This window comes from Triticum urartu, chromosome 6A, assembly GCF_056163025.1.
Source record: "Triticum urartu cultivar PI428250 chromosome 6A, HENAU_Tu73, whole genome shotgun sequence".
Classification (NCBI taxonomy): domain Eukaryota; kingdom Viridiplantae; phylum Streptophyta; class Magnoliopsida; order Poales; family Poaceae; genus Triticum; species Triticum urartu.
Genome location: NC_141878.1, coordinates 157,454,236 through 157,470,989, shown reverse-complemented (window position 1 = coordinate 157,470,989; position 16,754 = coordinate 157,454,236).

Here is a 16,754-nt window from a genome sequence, read left to right as displayed (position 1 = left end):
TCCCAACAAGTAAATAATGTTCCAACAAAGAACGGTCTCCAATCTTCACCTGCAAATAACAACGCCATAAGAGGGGGCTTAGCAAAGCGGTAACATAGCCAATCAACGGTTTGCTAGGACATGGTGGGTTAGAGGTTTGGCATGGCAATTTGGGAGGCATGATAAGCAAGTGGTAGGCATCGTAGCATAGGCATAGCAAAAGAGCGAGCATCTAGCATAGTAGAGATAGTAGTGATTTCGAGGGTATGATCATCTTGCCTGCAAAGTTGTCAGAGTTGACTGGATCCTCGAAAGCAAACTCAACGGGCTCCTCGTTAGAGAACTCGTCTCCCGGATCTACCCAAACAAGACAAACAAGCAACAAGGACACAATCAACCACGTGCAAAGCTCAAACAATATGATGCAAAGATGGTATGCTATGCGGAATGCGATATGTGATGCATATGCAAGATTTGAGAAGGAATGAATGAACCTGGCCTCAACTTGGAAATCCAAATGTGCGACTGGAAATCTGAGATGAAATCGCTTGAAAACGATATAAAGATCACCGGAATCGGAGTTACGGTTTGGAAATGGCAAGCGATTCAAATATGACCACGTTCTGCGATTTACAGCAAGTAGCCATATAGATGCAATGAGATGAACAAGCTACAGCACCCAAACATGGCAACAAAATACATGGCAGGGATCCACTCATGATGCTTAACAAAAGACTAGCACTGAGCTACGGCCAATTCATCCATTAACAGGTTCAAACAAGCATGGCAAAAATGCATTTGGTAAACAGATCTCAGACTTAGTGAAATTAACACTTGTCTGGAATTTCAGATCAGATAGCACTCTTTGGAGCATGAAAACTATATGCTACAGGACCTGAACATGGCAAAGAAAATCATGGCATGGAGCTACTCAAAGAGCTTAACAAAAGTCCCTTAGTGATCTTGAGCCAAAAGGGATCAGAAAATACATTTGCAAGCATGTGAACATGGCAAAAACATAATCAGTTCTCAGACTTAGTGAAAACTGGAGCATGCTGAAAACAGATATCAAGTAGGCATGTTTACGAGCTCGATGCACTCACTATAGAGCAAGTCATGACAATCTAAGCATACACCCATCAAGAATACACAAAATACAAGCTAGACATGGCAAGAACAATAACATAGCATGCACAGATCAACTACAACATCCTCGGCAAAATCGCTAACAAGTAGACAATCTGCCCAGATTCACGAAATGACAAAAGTAGAGATCGATTGACTCAAGCTAGGGTGCTCCATCTTTGCAAACAAAGACATGGATGGATAGAGAACTACAAGATTAACAAAACATCCTTACTGATCATCCTCAAAAGAGGCACGGATCACTAGGAAACAACATGAACATGTGGCATAATGAGATAAACAGTCCAAGGACTTAGTGGAAATGCCAAGTCCCTGAAATCAGCATTAACGAATGCCCCACTTTGCAAGCTTGTGCTAGTCACCACACACATCACAAAAATACATGGGTTGCACCTCTGGATAGATGACAAAACATATAACAAAACTCATGAAGAGCTCAGGGGCATATCATGCACACAATAATCATGGCAAAAATGACAATTATCTAATTGGAGCAGCAGATCTGACAATTATCTCAAATAGTATTCTTCTAACAGCATTTCGGGCATCAAGATGAACTCAAATGAAAATGATGCAATGAGATGAAATGATGTGCTCTCTGAGACGAACATTTTGACATGCTATATGCCCAAAACGGAGCTACGGATGCAAAGTTACGACATGATGAACATGAGCAAATAATTAGGGTTTCGGGGGTAAAAGTCAACCGAGACGGGATCCGGATCCAGATCTGGACGCACGGTTTACGAGGTTCACCGAAGATGGTGGTGGTGGCCGGAGTTCGTCCGAGAGGGACGCGGGGTTGCCGGACTTGGTGCGATCGACGAGGGCGACGAGGCGGAGGCGCGCCGGGGCGCGGTGGCCGGCGACGAGGGGCCCGGGCGGAGGAGCGCGGTGGCCGCCGGTGAAGGTGCGGGGCGGCGCGGGCCGCCGGAGTTGGAGGCGAGGGGCGGCGATGTGGCGGCGGGGAGGCGTCCTGGCGGCGCGCGGCGGATGGGCCTCGGGGGCCCGGTGTGGGCTTCCCGGGCCGGCGGTGGAGGGAGTGGCAGTGCGCCACTTGGCGCCACACGATTGGCGCGGAGGCGGCGGCGGACACTGTCCGGCCGGGGACGGACGTGTCCGGCGCGGCGCGAGGAGTGGATCTAGGGTTAGGGATGGAGGGGATCCGGGATTTTCGAGGAGGGGTCTTTATATAGAGGTAGAGGGAGTTAGGAGTGTCCAAATGAGGTGCGGTTTTCGGCCACGCGATCGTGATCGAATGCTCTAGATGATGGAGAGGGTTTGGTGGGTTTTGGGCCAAATTGGAGGGATGTTGGGCTGCAACACACACGAGGCCTTTTCGGTCCCTCGGTTAACCGTTGGAGCATCAAACGAAGTCTAAATGGTACGAAACTTGACAGGCGGTCTACCGGTAGTAAACCAAGGCCGCTTGGCAAGTCTCGGTCCAATCCGGAAATTTTTAATCCCCACACACGAAAGAAAGGTAGAAATGACCACCGGAGGAGAACGAAGCGCCGGAATGCAAAACGAACAACGGGGAAAATGCTCGAATGCATGAGATGAAACACGTATGCAAATGCAATGCACATGATGACATGATATGAGATGCATGACAACGACAACAACACACGGAGACAAAAACCCGAACCCGAGAAAATAAAATAACTTAAGGCCGGAAACGGCAAGAGTTGGAGTACATAATGGGTAAATCATATCCGGGGTGTTACAACACTCCACCACTACGAAAGGATCTCGTCCCGAAATCTAGGACTGAAAGAACACCGGGTATTCAGAACGGAGGTGATCCTCGCGTTCCCAGGTAGCTTCACGGTCGGAATGGTGTGACCACTTGACTTTGAGGAATTTGATTGACTTGTGGCGGGTCTTGCGTTCAGTCTCTTCAAGAATAGCCACGGGGTGCTCACGATAAGAGAGATCTTCTTGGAGCTCAATGTCCTCGAAGTTGATGGTGCGGTCAGGAGTCTTGAAGCACTTTCGGAGCAGAGAGACATGGAACACGTCATGAACATTTGCAAAGTTTGAAGGAAGCTCGAGTTGATAGGCGAGATCGCCTCTCTTGCTGACGATCTTGAAAGGTCCCACGTATCTAGGGGCAAGCTTCCCTTTGATACCGAAGCGACGAGTACCTTTCATAGGAGAGACGCGGAGGTAAACATGATCTCCGATCTCGAAAGCCAAATCACGGTGCTTACTATCATAGTAGCTCTTCTGGCGGGATTGGGCTGCTTTGAGGTTATCTTGAATGACTTTGCACATTTCCTCTGCCTCTGTGATTAAGTCATTTCCCAAAAGCTGACGTTCACCGGTTTCAGACTAGTTGAGAGAGGTATGGCACTTCCTGCCATACAGAATTTTAAATGGGGCCTTGTCCGAACTTGCTTGAAAACTGTTGTTGTAGGAGAATTCAGCATATGGAAGACAATCCTCCCACTTCATGCCGAAGGAGATCACACAAGCCCTGAGCATATCTTCAAGAATCTGGTTGACACGCTCGACTTGACCGCTAGTTTGAGGATGGAAAGCTGTGCTGAAGTGGATGTTGGTGCCCATGGCCTTCTGAAAAGAATCCCAAAACTTGGAGGTAAAGATGCTACCATGGTCTGAAGAGATCACTTGTGGAATACCGTGCAGAGAGACAATCCGAGAGGTATAGAGTTCCGCCAATTGAGCTGCAGTGATTGACTCTTTGATAGGCAGAAAGTGAGCCACTTTAGTGAGTTTATCGATGACAATGAATATAGCATCATTGCCACGTTTGGACTTTGGAAACCCAGTCACGAAGTCCATCTCAATGTGGTCAAACTTCCATTCTGGAATGGCAAGAGGTCGGAGGAGACCCGAAGGCCTTTGGTGTTCTGCCTTCACTCTTCTGCAGACATCACACTCATTCACGAACTGAGCAATCTCGCGCTTCATTCGAGTCCACCAATAAGCCTGCTTGAGGTCCTGATACATCTTCGTGCTCCCAGGGTGGATGGAGAGGAGAGAATTGTGAGCCTCGTTCATCATAACCTTACGAAGATCACCTTTGGGCACAACAATATGATCCTCGAAGAAGAGAGTATCCTTGTCATCAAGGCAGCAGCGCTTGTACTTGGGTTGACTCTTGGCAATCCCAATATTCACCTTTTTCACCATAGCATCAAGAATCTGGGCTTGGCGAATCTGGTCTTCGAAGGTAGGAGAGACTTGAAGGTTGGCGAGGAAACCTTGAGGAACAACTTGCAGATTAAGTTTGCGGAAAGCTTCACAAAGCTCGGGTTGATAAGGCTTGAGAATCAGACTGTTGCAGTAAGCCTTCCTGCTCAATGCGTCAGCAATCACATTGGCCTTGCCTGGAGTATAATCGATACTCGGATTATACTCTTGAATCATTTCGACCCATCGAGTCTGCCTGAGGTTGAGATTAGGCTGAGTGAAGATGTACTTGAGACTCTTGTGGTCAGTGAAGATGTCCACTTTTCTTCCCAATAAGAGATGTCTCCAAGTCAAAAGAGCATGCACAACTGCCGCCAACTCGAGGTCATGAGTGGGGTAGTTCTTCTCATTGGGCTTCAACTGGCGAGAGGTATAAGCCACAACTTTCTTCTCTTGCATCAACACTGCGCCAAGACCTTGGAGAGAGGCATCGCAAAAGACCTCGTACGGTTTGGATTCATCAGGCGGAGTCAGAACTGGAGCGGTGACCAATTTCTCTTTCAAAGTGTTGAAAGCAATGTCACACTCCGGAGACCAAATGTACTTGACGTGCTTCTGGAGAAGATTTGAGAGAGGCTTCGTGATCTTAGAAAAGTTTTCAACGAATCTTCGATAGTAGCTTGCGAGACCGAGGAAGCTACGGAGTTGCTTCACGTTCTGAGGAGGTTCCCAATTCACAATTGCAGACACCTTCTCAGGATTCACCGCAATGCCCTTGGCAGAGATGATATGACCAAGATAAAGAACCTCATCGAGCCAAAATTCGCACTTGGAGAACTTGGCGTAGAACTGGTGTTCTCTGAGCTTATTGAGTACCAAACGCAAGTGCTTGGCATGATCTTCCTTGTTCTTCGAGAAAACCAGAATGTCGTCGAGATAGACCAAAACGAAGTCATTGGTGTAGGCGTTGAAGATGAAGTTCATCACGCGAGAGAACGTCGGAGGAGCGTTGACGAGACCAAAAGACATGACAGTGTATTCATATGAACCATAGCTTGTCCTGAAAGCCGTCTTGGGAATATCTTGCTCACGGATTCGAATCTGATGATAACCTATATGGAGATCAAGCTTGGAGAATACTTGGGCACCTTTGAGTTGTTCGAACAGCTCGTTGATGTTGGGAAGTGAGTATTTGTTCTTGACAGTCTTCTTATTCAATGGACGGTAATCAACACAGAGTCGGTCCGTTCCATCCTTCTTCTTCACAAAAAGAACACCACAACCCCACGGAGAAGAACTAGGTCAGATGAGACCCATTCTCTCTTGAATATCGAGTTGCTTCTTTAGCTCCTTCAACTCTTCAGGTCCGAGCTTGTAAGGACGCTTGCACACTGGTTCCGAGCCAGGCTCAAGATCGATGATGAATTCAACTGGCCGGTGCGGAGGCATTCCTGGAAGCTCTTCTGGAAAGACGTCTTGATATTCGCAAACGACTGGAATTTGCGAGATAGCATCCAGTTCACCCTTCTCATTGAGATAAAACAGACGGATAGTATCATCACGAGCGGCAAAGACAATTACATCCTCAGACGAATGAGTCAATTGAATCTGCCTGGCTGCACAATCAAGATGCGCCTTGTGCTTAGAAAGCCAATCCATTTTGAGAATAAGATCAATATCCGAGTTACCAAGGACCACCGGAGAAGAAAGAAATTTGTAATCGCCCAACATGATAGAGACATCCGGGACGCAATTGTTAGAAGTCATTTGCTTGCCCGGAGACACAATCTTCAATGGGACAGGAATCCTCTCGGTCACAAAATCATGCTTGGCAACAAATGGTGTTGAAATAAAAGAAAGCGATGCACCAGTGTCAAAAAGAACTTTTACAGGAACATCGTTAACAAGAAGGTTACCCATGATGACATCTGGCGAGTCCTCTGCCTGAGCTGCATTCAGCAAGTTGACCTTGGCGTGCTTGGGGTTATGCTTGACCACAGCTGTACTTTCCGATCTCATAGGAGGAGGAGGAGGGAGACGCCTCTGGTTGAAACACTTGTTGGCATAGTGACCCTTCTGTTGGCACTTGTTGCACGTGACCTCTGAAAGCGGGCGGTGATACGGAGCACTCGATCTTGGAGCTTGAGACGAAGTCTTGTTCTGAAAGCCAAGGTTGGGTGGGTGGGAAGATCCACTGCCACCTTTGCTCTTCTGCTGATACGACTGACGAAACGGAGGAGGAGGAAGCCAATACTTCTGCTGCTTAGCCACTTGAGTAGAGGAAGAAGGAGTAGCGTCTCTGACTCGCTTCTTGGAAGCATCACACCTCAGTTGAGCGGCCTCTTGCTTCAATGCCATGTTGTAGAACTCATCGTACCTCAAGGGCTCAAAGAGAACAAGAGCTAGCTGGATTTCTTCTCTGAGGCCACCCCTGAACTGGTATATCATGCTCTTCTCATCAGGTACGTCCTGCTTGGCAAAGCGGGCGAGCTTCTGAAACAACTTGTTGCAGTCATAGACAGACAAAGAGCCTTGCTTCAGGTTGCGGAATTCCTCACGCTTGCTTTCAGCCACGCTCTGAGGGATATGGTGAGCTCTGAAATCTTGACGGAATTCATCCCAGGTAATCACACGGCCTCCTCTGGAATCCTTGTACTGCTGGAACCATTCTGCAGCTTGGTCTTTGAGTTGGAAGGAAGCGAACTTGACAAAGTCCTCAGGCCTGACGTTACTGCACTCGAAATGCTTGCACAGATCCACGAGCCAATCGTCAGCATCAGTTGCCTCAACACAATTACTGAAAGTCTTTGGCCCGTTAGCAAGGAACTGGTTGAGTGTAGCAAAGTGATTCTGATTGTTGCCTTGGTTGCCTTGGTTCGCTTGATTGCGCTCTTGAAGAATTTGCATGATCAATTGCGTGTTTGCATTGGTTACGGCCATCAAAGCTTGCCATGCCTCCGGAGGAGGTGGAGGTGGTGGCGGATCCTGATTCTGATTCTGATTGGTGCTCTTAGCGGGAGCCATCCTGAAGAGGGTGACAACCATTAGCACATTGATAGACAAATATTGAAGCTGAATCCAACGGAATGAAAATTTGCAACATAAAGTCTTCACATCCGAACATAAGAACGAATGCATTCCTCTTGAAACGGTCACAATCCATAAATTGAGAAGCCACTTAGAATTTAGGTAGGGAAATAAATCAACAAGGTACGGATCAAGAACGAATACTCGGTAAGAAATCCCAATCTCAAACCAAATATCCGTGGAAGAAGAACTAGAGCTACAAGAATTCCCACCTATGAAACTCCCGAACCTTTCCAGTTATGCAATCAGGTGTTGGGGATACAGGGGAAGCATAATATCTCACCCAAATCTAGCAATTCCTACATCCAGCTGTATCCATCCTTCAACACATAACCGAGAAAAACTTCGGAAACCATCTACCTCAACCTTCGAAAAGCATCCGTTATACAAGTTATGGCGATACTCCCGAACTCCCGCCCTAGTACTGGGTGGCGTCGAGGTTATCTCACCAACGAACTGCATAAAAGAGATTTTCGATGTCGGCATACTAAACTCATGTATTCCAGAATTGCAACGATAAAATTGTGACGACAACACTCGGAGCTCAACTCCCCGGGACACTGCCACAACCCCTAAAGACAGGAGGCACCAAGAACAATGTTCTCGTCACAAAACCATCGAAACGATTCCAAGATACCCGCGTGATCCTAAATTTTTTTAGTGAAATTGGAGAAGAGAAGAGTCAAAACTCTATGTCAGGATGCCTTACCAGAGCGATGAGGAGACTGGGGAGTAAAAAGAATTCCTAAACTCTCCGATATATAAATCCTAAATGACTCAAAACATTTTTTTCTAGACACAACTCGGCTACTAAAAATGATCAAGCAATGGGGGCTCCTAAGGTCGGGAAGGCTCTGATTACCAACTTGTAACGCCCTCGATGCGGCTATAGCTCCCACGTGTCGAGGCATGACTTAGAGGCATAACCGCGTTGAAAGCAATGTCGCAAGTTAGGCAATCTTCACAACATCCCATGTAATATAGATAATAAAAGGGGAGATACATAGTTGGCTTACACTCGCCACGTCAACCAAAGTACATAAATAGCATTACAACATTCAAACACTCATGGCCCGACTACGGCGCCAAAATAAAAGATAACCCAACATGCGACACGGTCCAGATCGCCCCAACTGGGCACCACTACTGATCATCAGGGAAAGACACGTAGTATCGGCGTGAGTCCTCGTGGAACTCCCACTTGAGCTCAAGTGCGTCATCTGGAACGGAGTCGTCGGGGCCTGCATCTGGTTTGGAAGTAATCTGTGAGCCACAGGGACTCAGCAATCTCGCACCCTCGCGATCAAGACTATTTGAGCTTAATAGGTAAGGCAAGGAAAATATGTGGAGCTGCAGCGAGCGACATGCATATATGGTGGCTATCCTGTTCGCAAAAGAGAGCGAGAAGAGGAGGCAAGGCGCGAGCGAGTAATCTAGAGAACAAACTGCGCAAGCATAACTCCAACACCGTGTTCACTTCCCGGACTCCGTCGAGAAGAGACCATCACGGTAACACACTCAGTTGATTTATTTTAATTAAGTTAAGGTTCAAGTTATCTACAACCGGACATTAACAAATTCCCATCTGCCCATAACCACGGGCACGGCTTTCGAAAGTTCAAATCCCTGCAGGGGAGTCCCAACTTAGCCCATGACAAGCTCTCACGGTCAACGAAGGAATAGACCTCCTCCCGAGACATTCCGATCAGACTCGGTATCCCGGTTCTTCAAGACACTTCGACAAGTTAAAACCAATCCAGCAACACCGCCCGAATGTGCCGACAAATCCCGATAGGAGCTGCACATATCTCGTTCTCAGGGCACACTCAGATGAACACTACGTACAACTAAAACCAACCCTCGAGTTGCCCCGAGGTGGCGCTGCAAGTGGCTCTGTTTGGACCAACACTCAGAGGAGCACTGGCCCGGGGGGGTTTAAATAAGATGACCCTCGGGCTCCGGAAACCCAAGGGAAAAGAGGCTGGGTGGAAAATGGTAAAACCAAGGTTGAGCATTGCTGGAAAAGCTTTAATCAAGGCGAACTATCAAGGGGTTCCCATTATAACCCAACCGCGTAAGGAACGCAAAATCCGGGAACATAACACCGATATGACGGAAAACTAGGGCGGCAAGAGTGGAACAAAACACTAGGCGAGAGGCCGAGCCTTCCACCCTTTACCAAGTATATAGATGCATTAAGATAACAAGGCAATATAATGATATCCCAACAAGTAAATAATGTTCCAACAAGGAACGGTCTCCAATCTTCACCTGCAAATAACAACGCCATAAGAGGGGGCTGAGCAAAGCGGTAACATAGCCAATCAACGGTTTGCTAGGACATGGTGGGTTAGAGGTTTGACATGGCAATTTGGGAGGCATGATAAGCAAGTGGTAGGCATCGTAGCATAGGCATAGCAAAAGAGCGAGCATCTAGCATAGTAGAGATAGTAGTGATTTCGAGGGTATGATCATCTTGCCTGCAAAGTTGTCAGAGTTGACTGGATCCTCGAAAGCAAACTCAACGGGCTCCTCGTTAGAGAACTCGTCTCCCGGCTCTACCCAAACAAGACAAACAAGCAACAAGGACACAATCAACCACGTGCAAAGCTCAAACAATATGATGCAAAGATGGTATGCTATGCGGAATGCGATATGTGATGCATATGCAAGATTTGAGAAGGAATGAATGAACCTGGCCTCAACTTGGAAATCCAAATGTGCGACTGGAAATCTGAGATGAAATCGCTTGAAAACGATATAAAGATCACCGGAATCGGAGTTACGGTTTGGAAATGGCAAGCGATTCAAATATGACCACGTTCTGCGATTTACAGCAAGTAGCCATCTAGATGCAATGAGATGAACAAGCTACAGCACCCAAACATGGCAACAAAATACATGGCAGGGATCCACTCATGATGCTTAACAAAATACTAGCACTGAGCTACGGCCAATTCATCCATTAACAGGTTCAAACAAGCATGGCAAAAATGCATTTGGTAAACAGATCTCAGACTTAGTGAAATTAACACTTGTCTGGAATTTCAGATCAGATAGCACTCTTTGGAGCATGAAAACTATATGCTACAGGACCTGAACATGGCAAAGAAAAGCATGGCATGGAGCTACTCAAAGAGCTTAACAAAAGTCCCTTAGTGATCTTGAGCCAAAAGGGATCAGAAAATACATTTGCAAGCATGTGAACATGGCAAAAACATAATCAGTTCTCAGACTTAGTGAAAACTGGAGCATGCTGAAAACAGATATCAAGTAGGCATGTTTACGAGCTCGATGCACTCACTATAGAGCAAGTCATGACAATCTAAGCATACACCCATCAAGAATACACAAAATACAAGCTAGACATGGCAAGAACAATAACATAGCATGCACAGATCAACTACAACATCCTCGGCAAAATTGCTAACAAGTAGACAATCTGCCCAGATTCACGAAATGACAAAAGTAGAGCTCGATTAACTCAAGCTAGGGTGCTCCATCTTTGCAAACAAAGACATGGATGGATAGAGAACTACAAGATTAACAAAACATCCTTACTGATCATCCTCAAAAGAGGCACGGATCACTAGGAAACAACATGAACATGTGGCATAATGAGATAAACAGTCCAAGGACTTAGTGGAAATGCCAAGTCCCTGAAATCAGCATTAATGAATGCCCCACTTTGCAAGCTTGTGCTAGTCACCACACAGATCACAAAAATACATGGGTTGCACCTCTGGATAGATGACAAAACATATAACAAAACTCATGAAGAGCTCAGGGGCATATCATGCACACAATAATCATGGCAAAAATGACAATTATCTAATTGGAGCAGCAGATCTGACAATTATCTCAAATAGTATTCTTCTAGCAGCATTTCGGGCATCAAGATGAACTCAAATGAAAATGATGCAATGAGATGAAATGATGTGCTCTCTGATACGAACATTTTGACATGCTATATGCCCAAAACGGAGCTACGGATGCAAAGTTACGACATGATGAACATGAGAAAATAATTAGGGTTTCGGGGGTAAAAGTCAACCGAGACGGGATCCGGATCCAGATCTAGACGCACGGTTTACGAGGTTCACCGAAGATGGTGGTGGTGGCCGGAGTTCGTCCGAGAGGGACGCGGGGTCGCCGGACTTGGTGCGGTCGACGAGGGCGACGAGGCGGAGGCGCGCCAGGGCGCGGTGGCCGGAGCGATGGCCAGCGACGAGGGGCCCGGGCGGAGGAGCGCGGCGGCCGCCGACGAAGGCGCGGGGCGGCACAGGCCGCCAGAGTTGGAGGCGAGGGGCGGCGATGTGGCGGCGGGGAGGCGTCCTGGCGGCGCGCGGCGGATGAGCCTCGGGGGCCCGGTGTGGGCTTCCCGGGCCGGCGGTGGAGGGAGTGGTGGCACGCCACTTGGCGCCACACGATTGGCGCGGAGGCGGCGGCGGACGCTGTCCGGCCGGGGACGGACGTGTCCGGCGCGGCGCGAGGGGTGGATCTAGGGTTAGGGATGGAGGGGATCCGGGATTTTTGAGGAGGGGTCTTTATATAGAGGTAGAGGGAGTTAGGGGTGTCCAAATGAGGTGCGGTTTTTGGCCACGCGATCGTGATCGAACGCTCTAGATGATGGAGAAGGTTTGGTGGGTTTTGGGCCAAATTGGAGAGATGTTGGGCTGCAACACACACGAGGCCGTTTCGGTCCCTTGGTTAACCGTTGGAGCATCAAACGAAGTCCAAATGGTACGAAACTTGACAGGCGGTCTACCGGTAGTAAACCAAGGCCGCTTGGCAAGTCTCGGTCCAATCCAGAAATGTTTAATCCCCACACACGAAAGAAAGGTAGAAATGACCACCGGATGAGAACGAAGCGCCGGAATGCAAAACGGACAACGGGGAAAATGCTCGAATGCATGAGATGAAACACGTATGCAAATGCAATGCACATGATGACATGATATGAGATGCATGACAATGACAACAACACACGGAGACAAAAACCCGAACCCGAGAAAATAAAATAACTTAAGGCCGGAAACGGCAAGAGTTGGAGTACATAATGGGTAAATCATATCCGGGGTGTTACAACACTCCACCACTATGAAAGGATCTCGTCCCGAGATCTAGGACTGAAAGAACGCCGGGTATTCAGAACGGAGGTGATCCTCGCGTTCCCAGGTAGCTTCACGGTCGGAATGGTGTGACCACTTGACTTTGAGGAATTTGATTGACTTGTTGCGGGTCTTGCATTCAGTCTCTTCAAGAATAGCCACGGGGTGCTCACAATAAGAGAGATCTTCTTGGAGCTCAATGTCCTCGAAGTTGATGGTGCCGTCAGGAGTCTTGAAGCACTTTCGGAGCTGAGAGACATGGAACACGTCATGAACATTTGCAAAGGTTGAAGGAAGCTCGAGTTGATAGGCGAGATCGCCTCTCTTGCTGACGATCTTGAAAGGTCCCACGTATCTAGGGGCAAGCTTCCCTTTGATTCCGAAGCGACGAGTACCTTTCATAGGAGAGACGCGGAGGTAAACATGATCTCCGATCTCGAAAGCCAAATCACGGTGCTTACTATCATAGTAGCTCTTCTGGCGGGATTGGGCTGCTTTGAGGTTATCTCGAATGACTTTGCACATTTCCTCTGCCTCTGTGATTAAGTCATTTCCCAAAAGCTGACGTTCACCGGTTTCAGACCAGTTGAGAGGGGTACGGCACTTCCTGCCATACAGAATTTCAAATGGTGCCTTGCCCGAACTTGCTTGAAAACTGTTGTTGTAGGAGAATTCAGCATATGGAAGACAATCCTCCCACTTCATGCCGAAGGAGATCACACAAGCCCTGGGCATATCTTCAAGAATCTGGTTGACACGCTCGACTTGACCGCTAGTTTGAGGATGGAAAGCTGTGCTGAAGCGGATGTTGGTGCCCATGGCCTTCTGAAAAGAATCCCAAAACTTGGAGGTAAAGATGTTGCCACGGTCTGAAGAGATCACTTGTGGAATACCGTGCAGAGAGACAATCCGAGAGGTATAGAGTTCCGCCAATTGAGCTGCAGTGATTGACTCTTTGATAGGCAGAAAGTGAGCCACTTTAGTGAGTTTATCGATGACAATGAATATAGCATCATTGCCACGTTTGGACTTTGGAAACCCAGTCACGAAGTCCATCTCAATGTGGTCAAACTTCCATTCTGGAATGGCAAGAGGTTGGAGGAGACCCGCTGGCCTTTGCTGTTCTGCCTTCACTCTTCTGCAGACATCACACTCATTCACGAACTGAGCAATCTCGCGCTTCATTCGAGTCCACCAATAAGCCTGCTTGAGGTCCTGATACATCTTCGTGCTCCCAGGGTGGATGGAGAGGAGAGAATTGTGAGCCTCGTTCATGATAACCTTACAAAGATCACCTTTGGGCACAACAATACGATCCTCGAAGAAGAGAGTATCCTTGTCATCAAGGCGGTAGCGCTTGTACTTGGGTTGACTCTTGGCAATCCCAATCTTCACCTTTTTCACCATAGCATCAAGAAGCTGGGCTTGGCGAATCTGGTCTTCCAAGGTAGGAGAGACTTGAAGGTTGGCGAGGAAACCTTGAGGAACAACTTGCAGATTAAGTTTGCGGAAAGCTTCACAAAGCTCGGGTTGATAAGGCTTGAGAATCAGACTGTTGCAGTAAGCCTTCCTGCTCAATGCGTCAGCAATCACATTGGCCTTGCCTGGAGTATAATCGATACTCGGATTATACTCTTGAATCATTTCGACCCATCGAGTCTGCCCGAGGTTGAGATTAGGCTGAGTGAAGATGTACTTGAGACTCTTGTGGTCAGTGAAGATGTCCACTTTTCTTCCCAATAAGAGATGTCTCCAAGTCAAAAGAGCATGCACAACTGCCGCCAACTCGAGGTCATGAGTGGGGTAGTTCTTCTCATTGGGCTTCAACTGGTGAGAGTTATAAGCCACAACTTTCTTCTCTTGCATCAACACTGCGCCAAGACCTTGGAGAGAGGCATCGCAAAAGACCTCGTACGATTTGGATTCATCAGGCGGAGTCAGAACTGGAGCGGTGACCAATTTCTCTTTCAAAGTGTTGAAAGCAATGTCACACTCCGGAGACCAAATGTACTTGACGTGCTTCTGGAGAAGATTTGAGAGAGGCTTCGTGATCTTAGAAAAGTTTTCAACGAATCTTCGATAGTAGCTTGCGAGACCGAGGAAGCTACGGAGTTGCTTCACGTTCTGAGGAGGTTCCCAATTCACAATTGCAGACACCTTCTCAGGATTCACCGCAATGCCCTTGGCAGAGATGATATGACCAAGATAAAGAACCTCATCGAGCCAAAATTCGCACTTGGAGAACTTGGCGTAGAACTAGTGTTCTCTGAGCTTATCGAGTACCAAACGCAAGTGCTTGGCATGATCTTCCTTGTTCTTCGAGAAAACCAGAATGTCGTCGAGATAGACCAAAACGAAGTCATTGGTGTAGGCGTTGAAGATGAAGTTCATCACGCGAGAGAACGTCGGAGGAGCGTTGATGAGACCAAAAGACATGACAGTGTATTCATATGAACCATAGCTTGTCCTGAAAGCCGTCTTGGGAATATCTTGCTCACGGATTCGAATCTGATGATAACCCATATGGAGATCAAGCTTGGAGAATACTTGGGCACCTTTGAGTTGTTCGAACAGCTCGTTGATGTTGGGAAGTGGGTATTTGTTCTTGATAGTCTTCTTATTCAATGGACGGTAATCAACACAAAGCCGATCCGTTCCATCCTTCTTCTTCTTCTTCACAAAAAGAACACCGCAACCCCACGGAGAAGAACTAGGTCGGATGAGACCCATTTCTCTTGAATATATGCCCCGAAGGGCGTGATGAAGGACGTCTTCAAGGCATCGCCCGGGTCCAGCTTGATCTGGTGATAGCCGGAGTAAGCGTCCAGTAACGACAGGAGCTAACACCCGGAAGTGGAGTCAATGACTTGGTCGATCCGCAGGAGGGCGAACGGGTCTTTGGGGCAGGCCTTGTTCAGGCTGGTGTAGACGATACACATGCGCTAGGTCTTGTTCTTCTTCAAAACGAGGACTGGGTTGGCCAGCCACTCAGGGTGAAATACTTCCGTGATGAAGCCGGCCGCCAGAAGCTTGGCGACGTCTTCACTGATGGTCCTTCTCTTCTCTTCAGAAAAATGTCGCAGGGGTTGACGGACGGGCTTGGCGTCCTTGCGGACGTGGAGTTTGTGCTCGGCGTACTTCCTCGGGGTACCCGGCATGTCCTTTGGGGTCAATGCAAAGATATCCCGATTCTCACGGAGGAAGTCGACGAGGTCGCCTTCCTATTTGCTGTTGGGCGCCTACGACAACGTACTTGCAGCAGCTGGGGTCTTTCGGGTTCAGCTTCACTTTCTTAGTTTCCTTGGAGGGCTTGAACGAGGCCTCATCCGCCGGGTCCTCGGCCGGGATGGGTGCGGCTGACGCCACTTGGGCCAGGGTGATGATTCGGTCGAGCTGGCGCTGTTGGGTTTCATAGTAATTTCAAAAATTTTCCTACGCACACGCAAGATCATGGTGATGCATAGAAACGAGGGGGGGAGTATGATCTACATACCTAGTAGATCGACAATGGAAGCGTTTGGTTGATGTAGTCGTACGTCTTCACGATCTGACCGATCAAGCACCGAAACTACGGCACCTCCGAGTTCTAGCACACGTTTAGATCGATGACGATCCCCGGACTCCGATCCAGCAAAGTGTCGGGGAAGAGTTCCGTCAGCACGACGGCGTGGTGACGATCTTGACGTACTACTGCTGCAGGGCTTCGCCTAAGCACCGCTACAATATTATCGAGGACTATGGTGGCTGGTGGCGCCGCACACGGCTAAGGAATAGATCACGTGGATCAACTTCTGTGTTCTAGGGTGCCTCTGCCTCAGTATATAAAGGACCAAAGGGGGGAGGCTGGCCGGCCACATAGGGTGCGCCAGGAGAGTCCTACTCCCTCTGGGAGTAGGATTCCCCCCCCCCAATCCTAGTTGGAATAGGACTTGTGGAGGGGGGAAAAGAGAGAGAGGGGCCGGCCCCCTCTCCTTGTCCAATTCGGACCAAGGGATGGGAGGGGCGCGCGGCCCATGTAGGGCTGCCTCTTCTCTTTTCCACTAAGGCCCATCATGGCCCATTTAGCTCCCGGGGGGTTCCGGTAACCTCCCGGTACTCCGGTAAAATCCCGATTTCACCCGGAACACTTCCGATATCCAAACATAGGCTTCCAATATATCAATCTTTATGTCTCGACCATTTCGAGACTCCTCGTCATGTCCGTGATCGCATCCGGGACTCCGAACAACCTTCGGTACATCAAAATGCATAAACTCATAATATAACTGTCAT